We start from the raw sequence: 26,033 nt of genomic DNA, 5'->3' as shown, positions 1-26,033 counted from the left end.
CCGCGCGTTTCAACCAGCTTGACCTTGCTGAAACGGCGACTCGCACCACACTCGACACCATCCTGGCACGCCTTGATGCGTTGACCACAAGGATGGAGCAGGACTACGGCAGTTACACTGAGCAGGAAGATGCAGATCGCTGTGGTTCGTCATCCGCCTAATGACTTATTTGCTAAGATTAAATTTTAAATTCCATCTTTTAATGGTAAATATGATCTTGCTGCATATCTTGATTGGGAATTAGAGCTAGAACATAAATTTTCATGCCATGATATTCCTGCTAATAGCCAAGTGAAGGCTGCCATTAGTGAATTTACTGATTTTGCTTTAATTTGGTGGCGTGAGTATAAACAAAAACTTCCCATTAACAGTGTCACTACTTGGACCCAATTAAAAACTGCCATGCTCCACAGATTTGTTCCTTCCTATTATGCCCATGATTTGCTTAACAAAATGTAGCGTTTTCAACAAGGTTCACAATCTGTTGAGGAATATTACCAGTTGTTACAAAAGGGTATGCTTCGTTGTGGTTTGGTTGAGTCGGATGACGCTGCTAGGCGCGTTTTCGTGGTGGTTTGAACAGGGAAATTCAGGATATACTTGATTATAAGGATTATTTTGATATAACCACATTGTTTGAATATGCTTGCAAAGCTGAACGTGAAGTGCAGGGACGACGATCAAATACATATACTAACTCTTTTGCAGGTCGGGGATCGACACACAGCTCAACTCCTTCCAGCCCTACACCTTCTACGCCTAGCACTACACCGCGCACAGGGACAGCCAAGCCAGCGGCGCCATTTCTTCCACAGGACGTACACGGGATATTCAGTGCCATCGTTGCAGAGGGTTTGGGCACATGATTCGGGACTGCCCAAACAAGCGTACCTTGCTTATACGTGACAATGGTGAGTACTCTTCAGCCAGTGATTCCGAGGAAACTAATCATGCTATGATTGCCACTAACCATGCAGATGAGGAAGTCCACGTTGATCCCATCGACGCCGATAGGTTTGAGAGTCTTGTTGTGCAGTGTGTTCTCAGCACACAAGTTGCCCAGGCCGAAAAAATCAGCGACACAATCTATTCCATACCAAGGGCGTTGTGCACGAACGGTCGATTCGCATCATCATCGATAGTGGCAGCTGCAACAATTTGGCAAGTACAGCTTTGGTAGACAAATTATCCTTGCCCACTTGCGCACACCCACATCTGTATCACATTCAATGGCTTAATTATGGTGGTAAAATAAAGGTAACACGTTCGGTACGTGTCCTCTTCTCGCTGGGTTCTTATTCTGATTATGCGGATTGCAATATTATTCCTATGGAAGCATGCTGTTTGTTATTGGGTCGACCTTGGCAATATGATACTGATAGTTTACATCATGGTCGTTCAAATCATTATTCTTTCATGTTTAAAGGCCAGAAAATAATTATACATCCAATGACCCCTGACCAAATTTTGAAAGATGATCTTACTAGGGCTGCTAAAACTGCACAACAAGTCAAATCGACATCAGCCGCACCTATTAAATCTGAAATCAAGTTGCACTCTCCTGTTTTACTTGCTACACGTGCTGATTTTGATGATCTCTATGAAGCTCATATGCCCTGTTATGCACTTGTATGCTCGCGCATGCTTGTTCCGCTTGATGATGCACCGTCTTTGGATATACCCCCTGCTGTTGTTAACCTTTTGCAGGAGTATGCTGATGTTTTTCCTACGGACTTACCATCGGGTCTTCCTCTGCGCTGTGGCATTGAGCATCAGATCGATCTCATCCCCGGCGCTTCTCTTCCGAACCGTGCCCCGTACCGTACAAATCCAGATGAGACGAAGGAGATCCAGCGCCAGGTGCAGACGCTGCTTGATAAAGGTTACATCGTGAGTCTCTTAGCCCTTGCTCGGTTCCTGTTTTACTCGTTCCAAAGAAAGATAGGTCATGGTGTATGTGCGTAGATTGTCGTGCTATTAATAACATCACAGTTCGTTATCGATATCCTATTCCATGCCTTGATGATATGTTAGATGAGCTTAGTGGTGCTGTTATTTTCTCCAAGGTTGATTTGCGTAGCGGTTACCATCAGATTAGAATGAAACTCGGTGATGAATGGAAAACGGCTTTTAAAACGAAATTTGGTTTATATGAATGGTTGGTTATGCCATTTGGATTGACTAATGCTCCCATCACCTTTATGTGTTTAATGAATGAAGTTCTACGGGCCTTCATAGGTTTGGTTGTTGTTGTTTATTTCGATGATATCCTTATTTACAACAAGTCTATAGAGGAGCATTTAGAACATTTGCGTGCTGTTTTTGATGCTTTGCGTGCTGTTCGCTTGTTTGGTAACATGGAAAAGTGCACATTTTGCACGCAACATGTCTCGTTTCTTGGTTATGTGGTTACTCCGCAGGGCATTGAGGTGGATAGCAGCAAGGTTGAAGCCATTCAGGACTGGCCTACACCAACGACGGTCACCCAAATTCGGAGTTTTCTTGGACTTGCAGGATTTTACCACTGTTTTGTGTGTGATTTTAGCTCCATCGCTGCCCCTTTGCACGAACTCACAAAGAAAGGTGTGTGTTTTGCTTGGGACCCCCACAAGAAGAGGCGTTCAACACTTTGAAAGATAAGTTAACCCATGCTCCACTCTTACAATTGCCCGACTTTCAGAAAGTGTTTGAACTTGAATGTGATGCTAGTGGTATTGGGTTAGGTGCTGTTTTGTTACAAGAAGGAAAACCGATTGCTTATTTCAGTGAAAAATTAAGCGGTGCTAGCTTGAGATATTCTACTTATGGTAAGGAACTTTATGCTTTAGTTCGCACTTTGCAAACATGTCAGCACTACCTTTGGCCTCGTGAGTTTATAATTCATACTGATCATGAGGCTTTAAAACATATTCGTACCCAAACAAATCTAAACCATCATCATGCTAGTTGGGTAGAATTCATCGAGTCCTTTCCTTACATCATTAAACACAAGAACAGGAAGGAAAACGTCATTGCTGATGCGTTGTCCCGTAGATATACCATGCTTTCATAGTTAGAATTTGGAATCTTTGGCTTGCAAACTGTGAAAGATCAATATGTGGATGATGTTGATTTTAAAGATTTCTATGTACATTGTAAGGATGGCAAACCCTGGGGAAAATTTCACATACAAGATGGATTTTTGTTCCGCGCTAACAAGCTGTGTATTCCAGCAAGCTCGGTTCGTCTTTTGTTGCTGCAGGAAGCTCATGGAGGCGGTCTCATGGGGCACTTTGGCGTTTACAAGACACATGAGGTGCTGGCCGCACACTTCTTTTGGCCTCGGATGCGCCGTGATGTTGAGCGTCTTGTTGCACGTTGCACTACTTGCCAGAAAGCTAAGTCACGTCTGAGCAACCATGGTTTGTATATACCTTTGCCTGTCCCTTCTTCTCCTTGGCTTGATATTTCTATGGACTTTGTTGTGGGCTTGCCTAGAACTAAGAAGGGGAGGGATAGTATTTTTGTGGTTGTTGATAGATTCTCTAAAATGGCTCACTTTATACCTTGTCATAAAACTGATGATGCTAGCATTGTTGCTGAATTGTTCTTTAGAGAAATTATTCGTTTACATGGTATTCCAAAAACAATAGTCTCTGATCGTGATGCTAAGTTTCTAAGCCATTTTTGGAGATCTCTTTGGAATAAATTGGGAACTAAATTGCTGTTTAGCACTACTTGTCACCCTCAGACTGATGGACAAACTGAGGTAGTAAATAGAACTTTATCTACCATGCTTAGGGCTGTTTTAGACAAGAATTTGAGACGTTGGGAGGATTGCTTGCCTCGTGTTGAATTTTTTTACAATCATGCCATGCATTCTTCTACAAAGATGTGCCCTTTCCATATTGTTTATGGTGACATCCCTAGAGCACCTATTGATTTGATTTCACTTAATGCTGCGAACGCCCCACATGTAGATGCTGCTGCACATGTTGAACAAATGATTACCATACATGAACAAACGAAACAGAATATTGCTTCTACTAATGCAAAAAATCAGGTTGCTGGTAGTAAAGGAAGAAAACTTGTTACTTTTGAGCCAGGTGATATGGTTTGGTTGCACTTGAGAAAGGATCGGTTTCCTACTTTGTGCCATTCTAAATTAATGCCTCGTGCTGCTGGTCCTTTTAAGGTGCTAACAAAGATTAATGATAATGCTTATATCCTTGACCTGCCTGTGGAATTTGGTGTTTCCACTAGTTTTAATGTTGCAGATTTGAAACCCTATATGGCCAAGGATGAGGAGTTGCTGTCGAGGACGACTTCACTTCAAGAAGGGGAGGATGATGAGGACATCACTATGAGTACGACTACACCAACAGCACCTCCACATCAAGCGCCACTTCCTTCATTAGCTCGGCCAATCACTCGGGCCCATGCCAGAGATCTTAACTTCGTCATGCTACTGAAGATGAGGGCCCAGAAGAATAGACAACCAACCCAACTGCGGCCCATAGTGGATGACCTAGGGTTGGCCGCCCCTAGGGGCTATGCCCCCTCTCTATTTATCCAGGAGCTGCACCTCCTTTTGTTCTTGGAGTTTTGTTTTACGTTAGCTTTAGATACTCTCGAACACGCGCAAACCAGCGCTGACTTCGTGTATTCAGAACTCCACCCTCGAGTAATAGATTAGATTGCTCGCATCTTTTTCTTGTTCGTTCTTCGATTACGCACAGGAAACGATCTTCGTGATCAGGCCGATCTCGCATTAGCAAAGTCGGTAACCACAGGGAGTTGGTTCAGTGATTGCATTGGCGCCTCGGGCTTGCTCGTCGTAGTCGGATTGCAAGGGTCATCTTCCACCAAATCTGAATTATCTCCACTCGCCGAAAGATCGGGCACCTCAGCTATATCAACCTCCCTTACCTTTGTAATCTCTAGATCTTTCCATGATGTTATCTTATGTCGACCTTTTGAAATATCATCTTTTTAATCTCGATTTGAGAATGGTGTTTTACCTATCTTGACCTTGGTTGCATTCTCTCCCTGTCGGGCCCGAGAACTGAAATACCCGAAGGGGGCCTTAGTGTTTAACGGCACGGACGAAGATGATTTCCTATACTGTCTCCCGGACAACAAAGAGATATCCGTCTGCCGGGAGATGGCCAAAAGTATGGGATTTCCGCACTTGAAGCTGGTCTTTCCGCCATGTCAAAGATGACCTTGCAGACAGCCTTGCATACAACAGTCTGAAGGTACAAAAGTGATGAACTTAAAGATAAATTATCTTGTTGTATATTCTTGTGCTGATTCTATCTTCTTGCAGGGCTTAATTCTTATCAATGCTTTGAGGGCGCAAAAGAATGCTGAAGATGAAAGCTGCGTGATAGCCCTCAGCAACCTTCGATCAGAAGTTATCAAGCTGAGGAATGAAGCCTTGGAGAAGGATAAAATTCTACTTTCATTGGTGGATAGAGTGAAAGAAGATGTAGCAAAATTTAACAGTCAGTCCGAAGCTTATAAGGCCGAAATTGAAGACCTTCAGAAAAAACTTGCCGAAGCTAATGAAAATTTTCCACTTGCAAAAGCTAGTTAAGAAATTAGTGAATGGTCGAAAGTTAGGCTAGAGAAAAATGTTGAGGAGCTTCGCGAATCCAAGGAAAGGTGCTTCGAGAAGTCCTTGCATTGCGTAAGAAAATTGAAAAAAAGCTTTGCCAAAGTAGGTGCTTATTCTTCCGAAGAGAATTTTATTCGAGGCGACCCCGAAGGTGTTATTAATTGGATAAGCGGGGAATCCGAAGCTTTTGAAGAGATCCTAAGCGATCGCGAAGATATTTGTGCTTTCACTGGCACTCGAGGTATTTCGGCAATTCTAGAAAGGCTGATTGCGACCACGTTAAAGTTGCGGCCCAAACTGAAGCCGCCTTCTCCACAAACAACACGAAAGACCCTTCGACCGAAGCTACTTTGGTGGGCGGAAAATTTTATTCCGATGTCTGGGTTAATGGTGGCCAGGAATTGGCCAACGAAATCATAAAGAAGAATGAAAAAGAAACCCATGAAGCCCGAGAAGAAGCTGCTGAGCGCGAAAGGCGTATAGGTATTGTTTTTGAATTTTAGTTTCGGCGTTTATTTTCTGGCTTCAAACTAATAGTTTGCCTATTACAGCTGAACTATCACCGGTGCCCGAGCCATACAACCCCCTAGCCAATCCGGTCATGAAAGAAGCACTGGATATAATGAGTGTTGCTAACTCCATCGTCGACAAAGTCGTCGACAAGCTGCTGAACGAAGCCGCAGAGAAAATACTTAAGGAAGATTAGACTTTATTGTAATGATACTATGTAACATTTGCTGTATGAAACAATTAATCAGTCATGTAAATTATTGTAATATATATATATATATATATATATATATATATATATATTTACGATGCATGAATTTTACGCACATACTGTTTTTGAGCCTTCGACGAAAAAAACACCTTCCCTTCTTTTCATGCTTCGTAACGAAATAAGGCCCTTCTTAATGGCGAATCTGTTGTCATGAAATTGTGTTTTCCGAAGGTTTGCTTCGTGCCTCAGCACATTTTTATTCAACAAAGTATTACCGATGATCTGCTTCGTATCCAATCTTTTTGCCGTTGATGCAATCTGATGTATGATGTAATGTTATGCGGAATGATGCGATGATATGATGCAATATGATGGTGATGCCGAACACACACACATACACGCCCACACTTGAACATATAAGATTCTGCATCCCCTTAGGAACGACTTTGGAGTCTTTAAGCTCTGCATCCCCTTAGGAACGACTTTGGAGCTTCTTCACGTTATATTTCAGTGGTATTTAAGCTCTGCATCCCCTTAGGAACGACTTTGGAGCTTCTTCACCTTCTATTTCGATGGTATTTTGGCTCTGCATTCCCTTAGGAACGACTTTTGAGCTTCGAAAACTTACTCTGCGCTCCCTTGGGAACGAGTTTTGTAGCTTCGGAACTTACTCAGCACTCCCTTAGGAACAACTTTTGTAGCTTCGGAACTTACTCTATGCTCCCTTAGGAACGAGTTTTGTAGCTTTGGAACTTACTCCTCGCTCCCTTAGGAACGAGTTTTGTAGCTTCAGAAGTCTGTTTAAGACGTATTTGACTCGCTGATACAGGCACAATTATTACATAAAATCGAAATTTAGCCCTTCATGACTTGTTTCTCATACAAAAATTAGAATTGGATAAAAGGTAAAGATACATCAAGAATAGGATATTCTTTAATAGATATGCTTGGATTCTGGCACGGTGCTGTTGATTGTGCGAGCTTCGGATTCCTCCCAAAAATCACGCTGCTGCTGTGCGTGTTGGTGCCCTTCTGGCTGCTGGCTTCGGGTCTGAGTGGGTGGTAATGGTGGTGGTAATGGGAGCTGGGCCCAGGAAGCTTGAGAGTGACTTGCCGAAGCGACAGAAGCCGAAGGTTTTTGATTGCCTACGTACTCTGGTACATAGGGAGAGTAGCATGAAGCAGTATGTAAGACTTGCTTCGGCTGATTCTGCCACGCCTCAGCTTCGGCAATCTCCTTTTGCTTCTGTATTGTAACTTGGCATGTTCTTGTGGTGTGGCCCTTATCTTCACCATAGAATAAACAATATAGCCTCCTAGGTTGATCCCTGTATCTTCCTCCGAAGCCCCTGCCGCCTCTGCCCCTTGGGACTGGTGGCCTGAAAGAGCTTTGTTGTTGCCCTGAAGATTGGGAGCTGTGTTGTGGCCTTTGAGGTTAGCTTCCTCTGTCATCACTTAGGCTGTAGTTATGGATCGATCTGACATGCCTGGGGTGGATTCTTCCTCCGAAGCCCCTGGTCATCTCAGAAAACTTGAATGCTTCTTCCCTTCTCTGGCGAAAATCATTATCAGCCCGAATGTACTCATACATCTTCTGGAGAAGCTTCTCCAGGGTTTGTGGGGGTTTCCTGGCAAAATACTGAGCCGTAGGTCCTGGTCAAAGCCCTTTAATCATAGCCTCGATGACAATTTCATTGGGCACTGTAGGCGCTTGTGCTCTCAGACGCAAGAACCTTCAGACATACGCCTGATGGTACTCCTCGTGGTCTTGCGTGCACTAGAACAAAGCCTGAGCAGTGACCGGCTTTGTTTGAAATCCTTGGAAGCTAGTGATTAGCATATCCTTAAGCTTCTGCCATGATATGATTGTCCTTGGCCGGAGAGAAGAGTACCAAGATTGTGCGGCACTTTTGACTGCCATGACGAAGGATTTTGCCATGACTGCAGTGTTGCCCCCATAAGAAGATATGGTTGCCTCGTAGCTCATTAGAAACTGCTTCGGGTCTGAGTGCCCATCATACATAGGAAGCTGGGATGGCTTGTATGATGGGGGCCACGGGGTAGCCTGCAATTTTGCTGCTAGAGGAGAAGCATCACAAAAGCAAAATTGCCATGATGGAAATCATCATACCATTCATCATTGTTGTAGGAATTGTCTTGACGAAGCTCTCTGTGTTGAGGCCTTCGGTCTTGGTAATCTTGGGTGAGATGACACATTTCTTCAGTAGCCTCATCAATCTTCCTCTGAAAATCGACAAGATGAAGCATCTTTTCTTTCTTCTTCTGGACCTGTTGATGAATGGCTTCAAGGTCCCTGATTTCTTGGTCCAACTCCTCCTCCTAAGGTGTTGGACTGGTAGCCTTCTTTTTTTGGCTCCTAGCTTCACGTAATGTATCTTGATTAACGTCTAGTGGCAGCAATGCAGCCCCTGTCCCTGATGACTTCTTCGGAGGCATGACGACAGTCAAAGCTTGCCGAAGGTGGTCAAGTGAGTTCACCGGAGGTGGGCGCCAATGTTGGTCACTTGTTTTCAAATACTATAAATTAAGAACAAGGCAACACAAATGCTAATGGTTAAAGACTTTCGTCCTTCAAAGCATTATTTCCCTTAGGGTATAATAATCTTCAGACAAAGGTCATGAAGGCCATACCTTCATCATTTCAATATGTAAGAATATAAACAGGGATATAGAAGGAAACATGAATAATTGTATCAAGTCATCATATTATTCACATTATTATTATATAATCATGAACAAACATTAGTACTATCAAATTACATTTATACCTTCGGCTTGATAGAAGGCAAAAGTCCAAGACTGACGTGCAAGCGATTACAAGTCAGCGTGAACAGTACGGTGTTACTGTTCATCTATTTATAGGCACAAGATGCAGCCTGGGTAAAATTACATTTATGTCCCTGACATTTTATATTAGTCAAAAGGTAATCTGTCGAGGACTGAGCAGTCTTTTCCTTTTAAGTCAGTTTCGTGCTTCATCATCATCCCTGCGCTAAGCCGAAGCTTCTCCATCCACTGCTTCGGAACTTGTTCAACCTTCTTCTAGATTGCGCCTTTCTTGTTGGGGGCCTTCGTCTTCGAAGGTCCTCAAAAACTTGAGCATAACATCATGTGCATTGACATTTCATTTTGCTTGTCACACCTAGAATGCATTCTCTAGGTAAAATTTCTAACAAGTTGTGATGATATGACTTGATGTGTGGTTAACCCTAGGGTAGGATACTTAACCGTGAATTAGGGTTTAGAGATGAAAGTGAAGCCAAAATGAGTAAAAATCTCAAGAGACATTAGAAATGTTCTCAAGATATCAAAGTTGATGGACTTTTGTGGCACAAAAACCCTGTTGTGCCTAAAAACCCAAAAAACAAACCCTAGAAACCCTAGGGGTAGATGTAAATTTGGTGCACTTTTAGACTAAAGTGCAAATACCAAAGTGATAGAACACCACAAATCATGTGTTTTTCACATTTGTGAATTTGCAAGTTAAATAGTGGAATTTGGACTTATTTGCAAAAAGTGCCCCATGAACTCCATGTGCTTAAGTCTGAATTCAGTTGAATGGGATAAACTTTGGAGCTCTATATCTCAAAATTCTTGAGGATTTTGCTCTAGATCAATATAGCAAACTTGTAGAGCTATGAGAACAAATTTGATTAAGTGAGTATGTCCTAGCACTACATAGAAGTGGGAGAAAAATAGACCTAAAGTTGGTCTGTCAGTCGAGTGTAGCTCTGAAACTAGACTGACAGTGAACCAGGACCAAGTTTGGGAGCTATTTTGAGTATGATCAATTGAGTATTTGAGTGTGGTTGCTATAGCAAGATTAAAGCTGGATTATAGGACAATAACTTTGTTAAAGGAAGATTAGTAAGTTGTCACATAGAAAATGGAGAACAAGGCTCCACAAATCACGTTGTCAGAACAACTGAAGAAGATGGCCATGGTACATTGCGCAAAAGATCTTCAGATTCATCCCCCTCGCCGCCGGTGGCCTTGCGCCCGGATTCGCGCCGGTCGCCGTGATTCGTGCTAGGCGCGAAGTGGATATCAACGGGGAAGTGAATAGATCTCGTGGGGGAGTGGATTTGGTCGTGGGGTGAAGCTTATCAACTGCGCCTGTAGCCGTGCGACGTGGCCGGACCGCCGGTGTCGCAGTGGTACTCCGGCGACCTCAATTATGCCACGTCGTAGCTCTTTACCGCGTAGTAGTAACCGTGGCACGCCTAGGCTTGCCATTTTAGAATCGTTGCACCGGCGGGCGCCACGACTGAGCCGCCAGTGACTCACCTCTCTCTCCGGCCGCCAGCCTTCCCCTTCAAAATTCGGAGCCACCTCCCTCGGGCACTATAAATTGATGGTGTCGCTAGCTCCGCAAGGTCATCACGAAGCCAGAGCACCCTCCCTTGCCTTCGATTAGCCACCATAGCCTCCCAATTTCTCTCTTCCCCCAAATCGGGTTTCCGCGCCACCGTGAACGTCGCGACGTGGCTAGCTCTCTACAGGTCCATTCACGCCCTCCACGCTCTTGTTTCAGCACCCTTGTGTGCTATAGATGCTTATCGGCCCAGCCAATTGAACTAGCCCGTGTTGGATCACCGGGAACACCTTAGATTGTCCTCGGTGTGCGCCATCACCGTGGACAGAGAGTTTTTGAGCTAGAACTTCGCAATTTCTTGAGGGGTTAGTGTTATTGAGGGTGGAATTAGGTGTCGGCCACACTTGAGCGCCGGTCATTGCATTTTCCGGCCGGTACAGGCTCGCCTGAGCCAATGCTCCATCGTCCGTGGTCGGGGATCTCACCTTGCGAAGAAATAGAAAGGGAGGGACCTCGGTGCAAATGTTAGTGAGACACGAAAATAGTGCTGAGGACTCTTTAGGCCTTGTTCGTTTGTGTCGGATTGCACCCGGAATCGTTCCAGCTAATCAAAGTTTATATAAATTAGAGAAGCAATCCGGTTAGGAATCGTTCCGACTCACCAATCCGGCACAAACGAACAAGGCCTCAAGGGTTTTTCAAATCGCCAGGGTCCTCTGTGCAAACTTGGCAACGCGGGCGCGTCTCTCTGAACGTGGGCCGACTTGGGCTGCTTTCAGCCCGATACTATTCATCATTTTCCCTTTTCTTTTTCTGCCAGACTTGGGAAATTCATAGGAAATTATAGAAATATGATAAAAATATGACACCAATTTTGCTGGACTCTTAAATTTCAATAGCATTTAATAAAAATAGTTCCCAGATTTTAAGTCCTAACCAGGAGTTATTTAGCAATTATAGGTGCTTGAACCTAGACTTTTGGAATTTTAGAAATTACTTGTTAATTCCAAAAATCACCAAACTTTTTAGAAAAGCCAAATATGGTACTTAGAACCCTTGAGTGATGTTTGACATGTTTTGTTCATTGTTTGATTCCCAAACCCAAAACCCTAGCCTTCTAGGTAATAGTTGCCTTAGGGTAATAAGATACTGACTTAGCAAACCCTAGCTTCCCTGGTAAACCGTGAAGGAAAGTTGTATTGTATTCAAGATACAACTTGATATATCTCCACTATCATTGCACATAAGAATCACATGAGCATTCATGGTTATATATGGTTATGTATAGAAAAGGAGGAAGAAATAACTGTTCAAGAAGAGGAGACTGCACCATCAACTGAAAATCCACCTGACAGGAACTGTTTTTATTTTGATATCTGTGGAACAGAGCCCGACTCCCCTACAACACAAGGCAAGCCCCGGTGCATTTGCCACCTCCTTGCTGTTTTAAACTTTTATCACTTGAATGATGCATTAGGTGATAGGAGTTGGGTGTTAAGCCAATTGCTGCATTTCCTTCCTTGGAACTATTTACCATTCCTTGATTACCTATTTTACTAAAAAGATTTTCTGATGCTTAGTCTTGCCTTAGAAAACAAAAATGTTTTGTTTTTAACAAAAGATGATGCTTCAGATGGAATGGGATGTTTTCAAAAATAAAACTTGATGGTGGATCCATCATGGCCATGATGGATTCAACATCGGAAAAGATGTACCTCTGCCAGGTACCAAACTTTGGGTTTAAATGATAAAGCTGAGACTGGGCGGGTGGCTTGCACGAGAAGGAAGTCTTAGTGTAGTGCCTCCGTCTGAGTCGATTAAGGACCGTACCGTTGTGGGCCTGATGATCGAGGACCTTTTAACTGGTCACATGCCTCATCATGGGTAAGCTTTGCCTCGGGCAGACTAATACTAGAAAGGCCAACACGCAATGTGAGTGGAGAGATGGCGAGAGTAGCGTGTACCCTCCGTGGCAAGAGGCCAGACTGTGGTGTATCTGTGCTCTCGGTTGGCGTGAACCCGATCTGGTCTTAAGAAACCCGGTGGCGAGTTAACATATGCAAGGGTTAAGTTGATAGAGCTGGAGTGCCTGATCTTTCGGTGAGTGGAGATAATTCCGATTTGGTGGAAGTAGACCCTCACGATCTGACTACGACAAGCAAACCTGAAGCGCCAATGCAATCGCTGAACCAACTCCCAATGGTTACCGACATTGCTGATGCGATATTGGCCTGATCACGAAGATCGTTTCCTGTGCGCAATCGAATAACGAACAAGAAAAAGATGCGAGCAATCTTAATATCACACGATGTGGAGTTCTGAATCACAGAGGACAGCACGTATTTATGCGTGTTCTGGGGTAGCTAAAGCTAGATGTAAAACAAAACTCAAGTTCTAAATGAAACCGGACTCTGACTAAATAGAGGAGAGGCGTGAATAGTAGGACCGGCGCTACAGTACCGCAGTTACTGTTCACAACTTCCCTAGGCGCCCCATCTGGGCCTTCCTGTTGGGCCATCTTCTAATCTTCTGGCCTTCGTTCTTTAACAGCATGATGTAGTTTAATTCTCTTGCACGGGCCCGAGTCACTGCCCCAGGTGGAAGGGGTGGCGCCTAGACTGGGGAAGATGGTGCCTGGGCTGGAGAAGGTGGTGCTGGTGTAGATGTACTCGTGTTGGTGTTGATGTCCTCATGATCCTCCCCTTCTTGAACTGAAGTCGTCCTCGACGGCAACTCCTCATCTTCTCCCGCATACGATTTCAAATCTGCAACATTAACACTAGTGGAAACACCAAACTCCGGAGGCAGGTCAAGGATATAAGCATTAGCATTAATCTTGGTTAGTATCTTAAAAGGACCAGCAGCACGAGGCATCAATTTAGAACGGCGCAAAGTAGGAAAACGATCCTTTCTCAAATGCAACCAAACCATATCACCAGGTTCAAAATTAACTAGTTTCCGGCCTTTACTACCAGTAATCTGATATTTAGCATTAGCAGCAGCAATGTTTTGTTGAGTTTGTTCATGGAGGTTAATCATTTGTTCAACATGTGCAACAACATCTATGTGTGGGGCGTCCGCAGCATCAAGCGAAAACAAAGCTATCCCTCTCCTTCTTAGTCCTAGACAATTCAGCAACATTGCTAGCATCATCAGTCTTATGACAAGGTATGAAATGAGCCATTTTGGAGAATCAATCAACAACCACAAAAATGCTATCCCTCCCCTTCTTAGTCCTAGGCAATCCCAAAACAAAATCCATCGAAATATCAATCCAAGGGGAAGTAGGAACAGGCAAAGGCATATACAAACCATGGTTGTTCAACCGTGACTTAGCTTTCTGACAAGTAGTGCAGCGTGCAACAAGGCGCTCAACATCAGCGCGCATCCGAGGCCAAAAGAAGTGGGCAGCCAACACCTCATATGTCTTGTAGACGCCAAAGTGCCCCATGAGACCGCCTCCATGCGCTTCCTGTAACAACAAAAGACGAACCGAGCTAGCTGGAACACACAGCTTGTTAGCGTGAAACAGGAACCCATCGTGTATGTGAAATTTGCCCCATGGTTTCCCATTAATACAATGGCCGAAAGCATCTTTAAAATCAGCATCGTCAACATATTGATCTTTCACAGTGTGCAAACCAAAGATTCTAAAATCTAACTGTGACAGCATGGTATAGCGACGAGACAAAGCATCAGCAATAACATTGTCCTTCCCGTTCTTGTGTTCAATAATGTAAGGAAAAGACTCAATGAATTCTACCCATTTAGCATGAAGATGGTTCAATTTTGTTTGGGTACGAATATGTTTTAAAGCCTCATGATCAGAATGAATTATGAACTCACGATGCCAAAGATAGTGCTGCCATGTATGCAAAGTGCGCACTAAAGCGTAAAGCTCCTTATCATAAGTAGAATATTTCAGACTAGCACCGCTTAATTTTTCACTAAAATAAGCAACTGGTTTTCCTTCTTGTAATAAAACAGCACCTAGCCCAATACCGCTAGCATCGCATTCAAGCTCAAACACTTTATTAAAATCAGGCAATTGCAATAGGGGAGCTTGGGTTAACTTATCTTTCAAAGTGCTGAACGCTACCTCCTACGAATCACTCCAAGCAAACGGCACATCTTTCTTTGTAAGCTCATGTAGAGGCGCTGCAATGGAGCTAAAATCACGAACAAATATGCGGTAGAAACCGGCAAGTCCAAGAAAGGTTCGAATTTGTGTGACCATCGTCGGTGTAGGCCACTCCCGAATGGCAGCAATCTTGCTGATATCCACCTCAATGCCCTATGGAGTAACAACATAACCAAGAAACGAGACACGTCGTGTGCAAGAGATGCATTTTTCCATGTTAGCAAATAACTGGGCAGCACGCAATGCATCAAAAAAAGCACTTAAATGTTCCAAATGCTCTTTCTTAGATTTGTTGTAAATAAGGATATCATCAAAATAAACAACCACAAACAATCCTATGAAGGGCCTCAGAACTTCATTCATCACTCGCATAAAAATGCTGGGAGCATTAGTCAATCCAAACGGCATAACCAACCATTCATATAAACCAAATTTCATTTTAAAAGCCGTTTTCCATTCATCACCCAGTTTCATTCTAATCTGGTGGTAACCACTACGCAAATCAATCTTAGTGAAAATAATGGCACCACTAAGCTCATCTAACATATCATCAAGGCGTGGTATAGGATATCGATAACGAATAGTGATGTTATTAATAGCACGACAGTCTACACACATACGCCATGACCCATCTTTATTGGGAACAAGTAACACAGGAACAGAGCAAAGGCTAAGAGACTCACGAATGTATCCCTTATCAAGCAACGCCTGTACCTGGCGCTAAATCTTCTTCGTCTCATCCGGATTTGTACGGTACGGTGCGCGGTTCGGAAGCTGTGCGCCGGGGATGAGGTCGATCTGGTGGTAAGTCTTTGGGAAAGACATCAGCGTACTCCTGCAAAAGGTTAGCAACCACAGGGGGGAATAGCCAAAGATGGTGCATCATCAAGTGAAATGAGGACACTAGAGCATACAAGTGCATAGCATGGCAAATGAGCACCGTGTAGATCATCAAAATCAACACGTGTAGCAAGTAAAACAGGAGCCTTCAACTTGATTTCAGAAGGAATAGAGGGCGATGGATCAAGTTGTTTAGCAGTTCTAGCAGCTCGGGCAAGATCATCTTTAACAATTTGTTCAGGTGTCATTGGATGTATAATTATTTTTTGACCCTTAAAAATGAAAGAATAATGATTCGAACGACCATGATGCAAGCTATCAGTATCATATTGCCAAGGTCAACCAAATAACAAAGAGCATGCTTCCATGGGAATAACATCACAATCAACAAAATCAGAATAAGCACCCATGGAGAAAGGAACACGCACGGAACGTGTGATTTTTATTTTACCACCATCATTAAGCCATTGAATGGGATATGGGTTTGGATGCTTACGAGTGGGTAACGACAACTTTTCGACCAGCATGGTACTCGCCAAATTGTTGCAACTGCCGCTGTCGATAATGATGCGAATTGACCGCTCCTGCACAACACCCTTTGTATGGAACAGAGTGTGTCACTGATTCTTCTCGGGCAAAGCGACCTGTGTACTTAGAACACGCTGCACAACAAGACTTTCATACCTATCAGCGTCGCCCGGGTTGACATGTACCTCTGCCTGAGCTGCATGGTCAGTGGCAAGTAGTGCATGTTCAATTTCTTCAGAATCACTAGCGGAAGAGTACTCACCATCGTCACGAATGAGCAAAGTGCGCTTGTTTGGGCAGTCCCGAATCACATGGCCAAATCCTCTACAGTGATGACACTGAATATCCCGTGTACGACCTATGGGTGGGGCAGTGCTGGTTGGTTTGGTCGTCTTCTCGCGTGGAGTAGTGGTGGACGTGGATGGCGCAGGGGGAACTGGTGCTGAGGTGGATGTCGAGCTTCGTCCTACAAAAGGGTTAGAATATGGCTTCGAGCGGCGTCCCTGCACTTCATGTTCAGCTTTGCAAGCATATTCAAATAAAGTAGTCACATCATAATATTCCTTATAATCAAGTATATCCTGGATTTCGCGGTTTAAACCACCACGAAAACGTGCCATAGCAGCGTCGTTGTCCTCCAATATCCCACAACGAATCATACCTTTTTGTAACTCCTGGAAATAGTCCTCAACAGATTGAGAACCTTGCTGAAAACGTTGTATTTTATTAAGCAAATCACGAGCATAATACGAAGGCACAAATCGATGTTGCATCGCAGCTTTCAACTGATCCCAAGTGGTTGGAATGGCAGTGGGATGTTTTATTTTATCCTCACGCCACCAAATTAAAGCAAAATCAGTAAATTCACTAATAGCAGCTGAAGGAAACGGGTGACGCCTAAGAGGGGGGGGGGGTGAATTAGGACTTCTAAAACTTTTACTAAACTTGGCCACAATTAAATCCCTAGAGCAAAACCTATGCAAGAATCAAAACTAGAATGTGCAAACTAGGTTTTGTCTAAGTGTTGCTATCTCTACCGCAAAGGCTAAGTTTCAATCTACACTGAATAAGTATGACAACAAGATTGAAACTTAAATGCTTAATATAAATGTGGAATGTAAAGAGCTAAGTACAGAAGCAAACTCTCGTGGATGACGCTGGTATTTTTACCGAGGTATCCGGAACCGCGCAAGGTCCCGACTAATCCTCGTTGGTGCCCCTACGCAAAGGGAAGCCCACGCGAGGGCCAAGCACCTCGGTCGAGTAACTCCGTAGAGAGCCGCGGGCCTTCTCCACGCGCAAGTGGTGCTCCGCTTCCGGCTCCTCTCGGACGCTCCCCGCCGTCTCCACTATCGAGCTTCCGGCCGAAACGCCGCGGACCTCGTTCCCTCCGGTACACGGTGGCGGCCGTGACACAAACGCGGTTGTCACAGTCTCGCAAGACTCTCGCCCCACTCGGTACAATTACAACGGCTCGCGCAAGAGCCGAGGGGTTGTGAGGTTTATCTAAACTCACTCAACTAACTAGGATTCACCTAGAGCAAGCGCTAAAGCGGTCTAACTAACCTAAGCACTTCGCAAAGCACCTACGCTAATCACCGAGTGATTCTATTAAGCACTTGGGTGTTTGAGCACTTGGAAATATGCACTATGTGTATTGGAATGTTGCTTGGGCTCTCACACTTGAGAATGGCCGGTTGGGGTGGTATTTATAGCCTCCACACCCCCAACTAGCCGTTGGACAGAAAGCAGCAGCTTTCTGTCGTCGGGTGCACCGGACAGTCCGGTGCACCACCGGACACTGAACAGTAGATGTCCGGTGCCGCCACGTCAGCCGACCGTTGGCGCCTGTAGCAGTCGACCGTTGGATCCGACCGTTGCCTTTCTGCCCGTTGGCACACCGGACAGTCCGGTGCACACCGGACAGTCCGGTGCTACAGCCAGAGAGTGCCTTTCTGCGGCCTCTCCGCGCAGACTGTCCGGTGCCTCACCGGACAGTCCGGTGCACACCGGACACCGATGTCCGGTGCACCACCTGGCGCTGGCTGACAACCCTTTCTTGGATTTCTTTGCTGATTTCTTCGGGCTTCTTTGTTCTTGAGTCTTGGACTTCTATGCATCTTTTTATGTCTTCTTTTGAGGTGTTGCATCCTCATTGCCTTGGTCCAATTCTCTTCGCATCCTGTGAACTACAACCACAAACACTAGAAAACTTATTAGTTCACGGATTGTGTTGTTCATCAAACACCAAAACTCAATTAGCCAAATGGCCCAGGGTCCATTTTCCTTACAGCAGCTTTAACCTGAGAATGTGCAGCAATATCATGGCATGAAAATTTTTGTTCAACCTCTAACTCCCAATCAAGATATGCAGCAGGATCATATTTGCCATTAAAAGGTGGAATTTTAAATTTAATCTTAGAAAATAAGTCATTAGGGGGATGACGAACCACACGGCATGCACGACCACGACGATCTCCATCGTCCTGCTCAGTGTCACCGACGTAGTCCTGCTCCATCTTTGTGGTCAACGCATCAAGGCGTGCCAGGATGGTGTCGAGTGTGGTGCGAGTCACCGTTTGAGCAAGGTCAAGCTAGTTGAAACGCTCGATCGTCGAAGTGACCGTTGAATCAAGCCGTTCATGCATCGTCCTAATGTCAGCAGCAAGTCCATCAACTTGTCCCCTTACTTCCAGCAACTGGGCATCCACCGTGTCGTGTGCTCCTGCCATAGTTAGCGCAAACACCAAAACACCAAAAGGAGAAAAACCGACAACAACAGGGAAATGGTGGTGACAACTCGCTCAATGGAAGGCTGTTATCAAGTTCTTATCCGTTCTTACCAAGCCACAGTGGTGAACTACAACCAACAGGTGGAACCGGTGAAAGATTGGATGAGCGATTGCCTGGAGAAACAGAAACCTTCTCATCATAGAAATATGTGGAGTTTTAGGTAGGCTGCACTCAAGTCAAGGATTAGCACGATCAAACAATAATGCAAAGTTGAATTATAGTGCAAAACACGAAACTATATTGCTGGCCACAAGTGCAAAGGACGGATGGAACTAGCAGAATGGCAGTACCGTAAATATTGTACTAGCGAGGCCAAAAAGGCACTAGTAGGAATCACAGGTGATTTTGTTTTTCTTTTTTGTATGATTTTTTTGATATTTTTTTCAGCACAAGGAGCAACAAAATAGGAGCTACACGAAGTTTCACCTAAAACAGAGTTCAGATGTGGTCTACAGAAAATCAGGAAGTTCTCTGAAAAGCGTGCGAGAACTTTAACGAATTTTTTATTTATTTTCCTGAATTTTTTGACAATTATATCGAAGCCAAACAGGCCGTAGGCAAGTTTGGCCGACCTCAGAATGGTGTCAACAAGCTCCTGCAAAAATTTCATATTTTTTGAACAACCGAGCGAAAAGTTATGCCCGGTTTAAGAAAGTATGTTTAAAACGACCGAGATGAGACAACCGCTTTGTATCCTTTATCCTTTGTTTTCCTTTTTTTGTTTCTGTTTTTTTACGTAACCGAAGGAGAAAAACAAGGAAGCGGAGTTGACTCGGTTTGTTTTTTTCTGTTTTTTTTACGTAACCGAAGGAGAAAATAAGGAAGCGGCGTTGACTCGGTTTGTGGCGTGATCAAACGGAATATGGTGGCGGCGTGCTAGGGTTTGAATGGTGGAATAACACAATGCAACCAGCAACAAATAACGTGAAAGCACACAAATTCAAAAATGCAGATTATTGAAAGAAAGTGTGAGGCTCAAAAGGGTGCTGGGATAGGGTCTAACCTAAATTTTTATGTGGTTTTGTGGACTGTAGGAGAAAAAAACACTCGATAAACTCACCGATCAACCTGGAAATCTGATACCACTTGATAGAGCTGGAGTGCCAGATCTTTCGGTGAGTGGAGATAATTCCGATTTGGTGGAAGTAGACCCTCACGATCCGACTACGACGAGCGAACCCAAAGCGCCAATGCAATCGCTGAACCAACTCCCAATGGTTACCGACCATGCTGATGCGAGATCGGCCTGATCACGAAGGCACAATCAAAGAACGAACAAGAAAAAGATGCGAGCAATCTTAATATCACTCGAGGTGGAGTTCTGAATCACAGAGGACAGCACGTATTTGTGCGTGTTCTGGGGTAGCTAAAGCTAGATGTAAAACAAAACTCAAGTTCTAAATGAAACAGGACTCTGACTAAATAGAGGAGAGGCGTGAACAGTAGGGCCGGCGCTACAGTACCGCAGTTACTTTTCACGACTTCCCTAGGCGCCCCATCCGGGCCTTCCTGTTGGTCCATCTTCTAATCTTCTGGGTCTTCGTTCTTTAACAGCATGATGTAGTTCAATTCTCTTGCACGGGCCCGAGTCACTGGCCCAGGTGGAAGGGGTGGCGCCTGGACTAGGGAAGATGGTGTCTGGGCTGGAGAAGGTGCTGCCGGTGTAGATGTACTCGTGTTGGTGTTGATGTCCTCATCATAAGTGCTACATATGTCGTGTGATTGGAGATCCCCAGCTAGGTACTAATCGATTCGGATCGCCGTTACTTCTCGGATATGAAGACTTGGTCACTGACTTACATGTATCATTCCAGTGAACTAAAAGGGTTAATAAAATACGGCTAGTGCAGGTCAAGTACTTGAACTAGGGTAGAAAGAACTCTAGTTACAGGTAATAACTTAACATGCAAATAAAACTGGATTTTTATGGACCCACTTTTAGTAAGCATTTCTGCAAAATAGGGTCTTTGATACTTGATCAGCCTTACCTCCGATGTAATGTAATATCTGCGTGACGGGTGAAGCGCTCTTGGGCGAGGAAATGAGGATACAGTACCGAACTTGTCGAGTGATTACGTGCATCTACAGGGTTGTCCAAGGTCCGTAAGACAAGGACAACTGTAGGTGGGCCTAATAACTTGGTAGGTTCCGTCACAGCTGGTATTGGAGCGAAGCCCATCTCTTCAGATATTATGAAGCACTTCAAAAAGAATTTTCAAATACTTATCTAAAAATATTATTTCATTCTTACCTTGCCACTTTCTGGAAGCTCTCATCTTAAGACCAGGTAATAGAGTGTAATATATAGGAAGTTGGGGATCAACGAAGGTTAATTCTGTAATTATTGGGTTATGCATGCATCATGATTAAAATTATACTTATAAATCTTCCCCTCTTATGGAGATATGGCACATACAAGGAAAATCGCGCGCAAGTCCACTGGACCTTTTGGCGTGCCTCGTCATCAGTTAGCCCCCAGACATGAAGGAAGCAGTAGCAGCAACAACTATCCAATTGGAGACTTGGAAGCCAAAGTGGAACAACTTCGGACGGAGCTATGTCACCAAAATAGGGTGTGGGCATAGGACAGTCAGTGCATAGCTGAATTGTCAGCTGACGTCAAACGCTTGTAAGACGAGCTTTCTGAACAGGATTTGGCGGTTAATTGGGCCGTCAACTCATGTTCGGTTGCTTGGGACCGCGAAGCAAAAGCTTGAGCTCATGTGACTGAGCTTAGTGCGGCCCTCGACAGTCTACAAGTATACTGCAATACTTTACATGAGGAAGTACATGTATTGTATGATCGACTGCACCCGAACGTGCCTCCCGACGCTGCTGCATTGGGAGCCGGACCATCGGGAACAGCAAACGAAGGGCTGGATGAGGAGTTGAACCTTTTTAAGCCCCCTCCTTCCATGAACCTTGCTGACGAACGGTCTCCTGCGGCAGGAAATGGAGCGACAAAGGATGATGAAGACTAGAATAGTATAGTTTAGATACTACACCTTTGTAAAATAAGTAATGAAGTCATGTTGTACACTGGAGTCTGTATAATTACATTTAGTTAATGTAATATGATGGTATATGCTGGCATGTTATATTTTTCCCAAATGTCTCTTTGCCTCAGATGCCATCACGGACTCGCGCGCACGACGGTGCGGGGACTTCTCGTGGTCGGGAAGATACTCCCAACACGCCACCTGTACCACCGACACTGGCCGAGGCTATCGCTGCCTTGATCAATGCTACTGCAGATAATACCCGCTTCTTGTGCGAGATGGTGGGTAATCAGTTCCAGCAGCATGGTGGGAGAGCTCCTCCACAAGGACCGCGTGAAACCTCATATCTGGGATTCTCTGAGACACGTCCCCCGCTCTTTATTAAAGCAGAAAAACCTCTAGAAGCTGATGAGTGGATAAGAGTAATGGAGCAAAAGTTTGGATTGGTCTGTTGCGCAGAGACACAGAAGCCATTATTTGCTGCCCAACAACTGAGAGGGCCTGCCAGTACATGGTGGGCAAATTTTGTAGCAGTTCAACCGACTGGACATCAGATCACCAGGGAAGAATTTAAGCTGGCCTTCCGTGAGCACTATGTTCTAGAAGGAGTGCTCCATATGAAGCAAGAAGAATTTATCTGGTTAAAGAAAGGGGGAAATACTGTCATGCAGTATCTCAACAAATTCAATCATCTATCCCAGTATGCCATCGACCAAGTAAATACTGATCTGAAGAAAAAGAATTGTTTTATGAGGGGATTCAACGACAGACTTCAGAGGAAAATGGCCACCTGCCTGGATCTTACTTACAGCAGAGCTGTCAGCACGACATTGGTCGTAGAAGCCAAGAACACATGCCATGGAAAATCAAAGGGATTTGGAGGTGTCAGGTCTAATCAGGGACCTAAGAAGCGAACCAGGTTGGTAATCCGACCTTTTAATCTGAATCGTTCTTCGCCTCGTCCACCCTCTTATCTGTTCAAACAGCCTGTTTTCATTCATCCTACCACTGCCCCCACTTCTACAAATCAGTCGAGTGCCCCTGGTACTCGTTTCCCCTCTCTCCCTAGTTCTTCTACAAGCTGCTTGAACTGTGGAAAGTCTGGTCATTTTATAAAGGACTGTCCATACCCAAAGCAGAATAAATTCAACAATCAACAGAACTCTGGGAGCTCCAAGCAAGGAAAGGGGAACATGGCTAGTACTTCAACGGGCAAAAATGTCAATAAAACATGACAGATATATTATACTCAAGTGGCCACTACACCGGAAGGCGAGCCAGTAATGATGGGTACGTTCCTTGTGGCCAATTACCCATTAGTCATTCTCTTTGATTCTGGTGCTTCACATACTTTCATAAGCAAGAATTTGTGGAAAAGCATTGCATTCCTTGCACTGAATCAAGGGAAGGATTTATTATCCATTCACCTGGGGGACGAATATTTACTAAGGAAGTAGTCTTTCATATACTAGTAACATTGGCCAGAAGGGAATTTCCTACCAACATGATTGCTTTAAAGGGCCAAGACATAGATGTAATTCTGGGCATGAACTGGTTAGCCCAGCATAAAGCTATCCTTGACACTGATTTAAGGACCATCAAGTTGAGCCATGGCCATGAAGAGATTCTCTTGTCCATCCCTGTAGCTGTCCCAGCCAAACCATTTGGACGGGTCTATGAAGCTATCATACCAGAAATCCAGGATATTCCGGTAGTATGTGAATTCCCAGATGTCTTTCTTGAAGATCTGTCTGGATTACCTCCATAAAGGGATGTAGAGTTTGTAATTGAACTGAAGCCCGTTACAGCTCCTATTTCTAGAAGGTCGTACCGAATGCCACCAAATGAATTGGCAGAACTCAAGACTCAATTACAAGACTTACTTGAAAAGGGATTCATTAGGCCCAGTTCATCACCTTGGGGATGTCCCGCAATTTTCGTCAAGAAGAAGGATCAAACACTTCGAATGTGCATGGACTACAGACCCTTAAATGAGGTCACTATTAAGAACAAGTACCCGCTCCCCCAGATCGACATCTTATTCGATTAGCTTACCGGAGCTCGGGTATTCTCCAAGATTGACCTCAGGTCGGGTTATCATCAAATCCGTATTCGATGCGAAGATATACCCAAGACCGCATTTACTACGCGGTATGGATTATTTGAATATTGGGTTATGTCCTTCGGATTGACAAATGCTCCAGCCCAATTCACGTATCTAATGAACTCGGTATTTATGTGTGATACCCGGTTTGCAAAGAAGAGAAGTTGGGGGTTGTTTTTTTTTGTTTTTTTTCCCTCATCCAGTTGTTGTTTTGGGGATTTGGAATTTTGTGAATAACATTCGCAACTAGGGCAGTAGATTTTTTTTTGGTTTGACATTTGCGTTGCGGTCGGGAGCTGTCGCGTGGGTTAGTTGGGCCGCAATTGGTGTTTCGGCCCATTAGGCCTCCCAAACCCTAGCCGCCACCCTCCTATCTACTCCCCCTCAAGGCTGCCGCCCCCCCCCCCCACTCCTCATTTCCCCTTGGCCGCCGCCCCCCCCCTGTCCACCTCCTCCTCCCTCCATTGTTGCAGCCACCAAAACCCTAGCCGCCCCCCCCCCCCCCAATCCCCTCCTCCCTAGGTGCTACTCCGTGCCGCTCGGATCATCGTCTTTTGGTGCGAATCTCCAATCATTTTGGTGGAAGGAAGAAGGGAGGAAGGAAAAGGGGAGAACCCAAGGTGATTTTTCTTTTGTGTTCATCCCTTGTTCATTTGCGCTGCGATTCAATGGATTAGATGTTGCGTTTGCGATTAGATAGAGGGGGGGCTGTCCAGTATTTTGCGTGGTGGATGAACAGCGGTAGTTCCAGCAGTTTTTAGTTTTTTTTCGTGAAAATTTAATGGGGATCAATTTGGGAATCTTGTAGAACTTTGTTTTATCTTTCCAACGAGTATTTATGCGCTCAATTTGGAGTTATAAATTAAAAGTTATCATCGTTTGAATCCGGGTATGTGGCTGTCCAGAAAACAGATTTTTCAGAGTGATGAACAGCAGCAGTGTTAGCAGTTTCTGGGAATTTTTCGGGAGCAATTAGTGTTAATCAGTATTAGAATCTTGTAGAACTTTGTTTTATCTTTCCAACGAGTATTTATGCGCTCAATTTGGAGTTATAAATTAAAAGTTATCATCGTTTGAATCCGGGTATGTGGCTGTCCAGAAAACAGATTTTTCAGAGTGATGAACAGCAGCAGTGTTAGCAGTTTCTGGGGATGTTTCGGGAGTAATTAGTGTTAATCAGTATGAGAATCATGTAGGGCTTTTTCTTATCTTTCCAACAAGTACTTATGCGCTCAAATCGGAATTATATTTTAAAAGTTATCGCTGTTTGAATCTGCGTATGTCGCTGCTCAAATCAGAAAAAAACAGATTGCAGGGTTTATTTTGAGGACCGTTTAGAGGTAAGTAGATGTTAGAATTCAATCATGAGTTGTATATAAAACTTGTGGGGAATTTTATGTAGTTGTCTCTGAAGTTTTTGTTTATTACCACTGCTGTCCTAAATTTTAAGTTATGGACTTGTTAAGCAGCGCCGCTGCAGTTTGGTTAGTGAGGGGAGAATTGTTACCGTGGCGGGGTTTGAGATTGTGCGTAGGTGCGGTGTTGTCTTTGAGTTTTTTTTTCATGAGAATTTGGTGCACTAAGTTGGGTGTCAAAAACAGGTGGTGGACTTCCGGATCGTTCTTAGGGATTTTGCCCTAACTTCGGTAAAGGCAAGTAAAACAGTGATGGTTATTTCGTCTTTTGATTGAAGAGGCTCATACTTGATTATGTTTGTGCTATTTGTGTTCGTATCCATTTTCCTAATTGGGTACCATCGTTTGAAATTATTTATGCTTTATTGATTATACATGTGGAGGGTGTGGTTTGATCATGTTACCCATGTGGTTATTGATGTGAAATGGGTGGAAGTATATGTCTAGCACATTTTATTTGGGAAGAACTCATGTTGTTGACATGCATAATGCATTCATCATCCATTGCATTGAAGTTTTTGTCGCGATCTTATGGTCCGACCGTACCGGTACAAATG

At 44.2% G+C, this 26,033-nt stretch overlaps 1 pseudogene; it reads right to left on the bottom strand.

Annotated features, from left to right (window-relative positions):
* The window catches only part of LOC109943303 (probable serine/threonine-protein kinase abkC), a 39,491-nt pseudogene extending 16,674 nt beyond the window's left edge, over positions 1 to 22,817 (bottom strand).
* Positions 22,818 to 26,033: the final 3,216 nt, after the last annotated feature.

This window comes from Zea mays, chromosome 1 (assembly GCF_902167145.1).
Source record: "Zea mays cultivar B73 chromosome 1, Zm-B73-REFERENCE-NAM-5.0, whole genome shotgun sequence".
Lineage (NCBI taxonomy): Eukaryota > Viridiplantae > Streptophyta > Magnoliopsida > Poales > Poaceae > Zea > Zea mays.
Note: the sequence above shows the minus strand (reverse complement) of the source record. Positions and strands in the feature narration are given on the sequence as shown.